A 4653-nucleotide genomic window follows, 5' to 3' on the forward strand; every position below is an offset into this window, starting at 1 on the left:
CAGAAAATAATTGAGCAAATTGAAAAGGCGAGAAAACTCATTCTTAGAAGCCCTAGCTAAGCATATTGACTTCAGGAGTGGAGGGAGGCCAAACTTTTTGATATTCATTGTCTTAATATTTTTGCTACCTAAAGTGATTTTACGGAGCCTATTTAGCTCACTACAATGCAGAACAGATTGAATGAAGACATGAAAATAAATTCCACATCCAAATAAAAGAGTTTTAAAAGGAAAACCATGAAGATGTAGTGTGGGTAGAGCCGGTCAGATCTGGTTGAGTCAGCTAGAGTAGCAGTTGAAGCACACTTCCTGCTAATAGAGACGTGACCCACAGGCATGTCTGCCTAGCTTGCCAGAAATGAGCTGTCCATGCTCCCTACAAGCCCGGGAAGACCAATCAGTGCCTGTCACCAAGCAGTGCCCATCACAAGTGCCTTACATCAACTCCCCACTAAGTAATTGGCTGGGAAGGACTCAGGAGGTTGGGAAAGCTGGGGCTATATAATCCCCCCCTTGTGCAGAAATAAACAAGACCTGCATAAGCCTGTTCTCCCAACGTGTGTTCCTTGTGTGAGTCGTTCATGCTTAAATCCTGCTGGAGATCTAGCCCTACAAGTGGTGCCCAACGAGTGGCTCGATAGCTTTCTGCAGATGGACGGTCGAGGGTCTAGTGCAAAATTAGTGCCTCCATGGGCAGCCTTCCCCCAGCAGCAGGAGAGCCTCAATCACAAGCATTTGTTGCCCTGCTCCGGAGTAGGCAGATAAAAGTATTACAAAAGGAAGCTAGATTAATATGGGAAATAGTGAATGAATTGTATCCCTGGATTGACTCCGGGGTCCTTTGGGATCCAGACAGGTGGACCCTCGTCCTTCAGGCAGTTCATAAAAAGGAAGTCCATGACGGCTCTGAGCTGCCCCTAATCTTTTACCCCATTGTAGTAGCTATTCAAGACTGTCTATCAGGGAAAGAAGAAGGGGAAACTCTGCAAGCGTTTAACACCTCGCTGCAAGAAGAAACAGAACAAAAGGAAAATTGTGAAGCTGCTTTAGCACTCCCATCTTCTTGTGACACAGCAAACAATTCCAGCAAGAACACAGATAACCAACAACTTCCACTAACAGGTGACCCAGGGGGCCAGCCAGCTACGCTTGTACAACCGCCTCCCCCACACTATCAGTCACAGGAAGCCTGCCCAATCATTTCTTTTGGCTGTTTAGGCAAGCCTGGGAATTCTTCTCAGAAAATTTTGTATCCTTGGGCAGAGATATCCAACTTTGCCCAAGAACAAAAACTCGTTGTTCCCCCTGTAATACAACAGTTGTTCACAGGCCCCACATCTACCATGGCAATGACAGCCAAGCCTATAATTGAACCCCAGTTCATGTTCCCTGAAAACGTCCACCGAACATCTGCACGACCTAACCAATGGTACCCCCATGACCCAAAAATACTGGGCCGCTGTCAAGGAAGATGGGTTACACTCCCTGAATGCTCAACAGATGCTCGAAACCCTTAGCATTGATCTTAACTGCCTCCATGATTGGAAGAGCTTAATGAACTGTAGTCAACAAGAAAGTTTAAAAAATGCTTAGAATGTATTCCTAAGTAGCAGTTTTATAAATGGCTTTGCACTGTGGTTTGTGGTTATTTTATTTTACATGAGATAATATTTTCTACTACCAATAAGTTTTGGAAAAAGAAGAAAACTAAAATTTACTATTGTAGAGGAATATGATAGAAGTAGAAGAAAGATTTTATGTTTGTCAAATCTCTGATGAGTACCCGTATTCAAGACTTAAAGTCATATTTCTTACTATGTTAGACAGATAGGGAAAACAAAACACCATATGATAAGGCAACTATTTGTGATTTTTTAAAATGTACTTAGTATGTGATGAAATTTACTTTATTAGCTAATGTTTTGGTTTGAAATATGGGAGGCTGATCTATTTAACAAATTTTTGAAGTCACCTACTGAAAAAACAAATGATGGGGGGTATAATTTCTACACTTTAATGAATGGATGAACCTGTTTGGCATTAGTGCTGGGTAAATAAATAAACTCTATTGTAACTTGCTCCCTCCCCGTGAAAAACTATTTATGTCACTAAATATCATCTACTTGTAAAGTGTTATTTGGCAAATGTGATTTTTAAAAGTTTATTTGAAAAGGAATATTCTTTCAGGAGATTAAATGTAGGTTATCATTTGTTTGACAATGACAACATTTTTATACTACAGAACCAAGTTTTACTGAAGTACCAGTGTTTTGAAGCACTAAGGATCTTCTCAATTAATGTTTTTCTGAATTATATTTGACCTCTATGTCAAGTATTCCTAGCATTGGTAGACCAAATATGGATCTATTGTTCCAGGAACTATTTTTTGGCCTGCTGATGCTGGAATGAAATTATTCATTAATCATTAGGAGAGGGGTATTACAAATGATCTAGTGACATTCGTGGTCTTGTTCAATCATATATGATGGTCATCTGAAAATTAAAAGTTTGAATTACTGTACTTTCACATTTTGTGATTTCATCTTGCATTTTAAGTTGCCTTGCATTTCCCAACTGCTTACTGATAATTCCTGCATTTCAAGGAATTGGGGCCCTGAAATATAGAAAATGAGAAATTGAGATGGGTCTTCAATTACTTTCTGGTGGAATGTTGCATGGACGTAGGTGAGAATTCTTGCCTTAGTTATCTGATGATGCGGATAACTGGGACCTGGGATCCTAGGACCCGTGGATCCTGTAGAAGAATAATAGCTTTTAGACATCATATCAGAAAAATTTGAGTATAATCAGTAGGAATGCTTCAGAAACATGGAGAAAAACAGTTTGGGACCAGCGAGTTAAAACAATAAACAGAGCAGCAAAGTAAAATCCCTTATAGATTAGAAGCAAACAACATTGTTTTTTTTACCATGTGAATTCAGAAGAACAAGAACATTTAGAAGTTATCACAAGTTTATACCGAAAACATTGCATTGATAATTTTTATATTCTAATATATATTCTAATCCTGATTATTTATATTCCAATCTATTTATTGGAATAAATATCAATTAATTTTTCAAATTATCAATTAATTCTAATAAGATTCACTGTGTGAAATATAAAATCAGCACATATAAATATAAAATATATAATAATATATAATATTAGAAAATGTTTGGCATTGTTCTGTTGTGGTAAGGGTATCAAAGGCAACAGTTTTTTTTTCTTTCTGCTTATGTGGTGATGAGGAATCAAACCCAGGGCCTCAGGCATGCAAGGCAAGCACTCTACCACTGAGCCACAAGAGGCAACGGTTTTAAAGTATTATTCCATTACCTCTACCTCAGTGTTTGGTAGAATTAGAGCTAAAGCTTTACCATTCCGAGATATACAGCCTAGAGGCAAGAGGAAACACTGTGATTAAAACATTACCAATTTAAGGCCTAATAACGAGGAGAAACATATGGACTTCTTTTGGAGCTATGGAATATATTTGGTCATAGAAAATCAGTGGTGTAAGTTCCTGCCTGCTTGGATGGTAGACAGGCCAAGACATTAGGTAATCATACATATGAACAATTTTTTCACCTTCTTGGCTTTAGCTTCTTTTGAAATGTTAGTGTGTAATAAACAATTATATTTTGAAAAAATACCTTCTAGTCTGAACAGTACTGTCTGAACTGTTTGTCTCTTTATGATCCCTTGTAACAGATTAGTTTTGCTCCAATAAGAAAATCTATGCTGTCAGGGTAAGATTCTGGTTCGTCTGTTCCTACATGGAGCAAGGATAAAGGGTCAGGAAGACATTTGTGCCAGTAAGACCTCATTTGCGAGATTTTAAGCTGCAGAAGTTTAGAATAGCTTTTAAGCAAGGCTTACTTTGACTCCATTATCTCCACAAAGCTAAATCAGTTAATAAATAAGTACTTGAAAATCCATCATCTTTGGACCTAGATATAAAGGCTGCAAAGTATGATCCAATTTCAAATGAAAAAGACTTAAAATAGTCATTGAAAAAATTGCAAATGTGAGCAATTGAACAAACAATATAAGTTTTTTCCACCATACACAGAATTTTACAGAAATATGATGAACTGCAATTTTGGGAACAATAAGGTTTCCTTCTTACAAATAGGCAACCAAAGATATATGCCTGTCTTAAGATTGCATCATTAACTACTTAAATTTCCAGGATACTACATGCTTCAGCAGCACGTCTACCCAAATTACAATACAGAGATTTACATGGCTCTTGTACAAGGATGATATGAAAATTTGTGAAGTATTGCATATTTTTCATTCTTCTGATGCAAGAAATTTAAAACAGTTATTAAAAAGTTGATTACAAATATACAAGTGTAAGAATACATGTAATTCATAGAAATAAAAGTTAGTTTGACATCATTCAATCTTCACTTTTTACAAATTCCTTTACATAGCATAACCTTTATAAAACTTTTGAAATAAGATAACATTGTCATTTTATCCTAAAGAAATAAAATTCTTTAAGGACCTAGGAATTAAAGGAATCTTAAACTGTTTCTATATGGAATGCAATCTGAAAGGACACATTTATTAATTAACCTATATATTATAAAACAATGTCGAATTCAAAGGATTATATCTAGGAGAGAATGAAATAGGTTATGG

At 36.6% G+C, this 4653-nt stretch overlaps 1 pseudogene; it reads left to right on the plus strand.

Moving 5' to 3' along the window:
- The first annotated feature begins 4203 nt into the window (after nucleotides 1-4203).
- On the plus strand, nucleotides 4204-4300 carry LOC122127612 (annotated as a pseudogene).
- Nucleotides 4301-4653: the final 353 nt, after the last annotated feature.

This window comes from Dipodomys spectabilis, unplaced genomic scaffold, assembly GCF_019054845.1.
Source record: "Dipodomys spectabilis isolate Male_0828 unplaced genomic scaffold, ASM1905484v1 ptg000304l, whole genome shotgun sequence".
Taxonomy (NCBI): Eukaryota; Metazoa; Chordata; class Mammalia; order Rodentia; family Heteromyidae; genus Dipodomys; species Dipodomys spectabilis.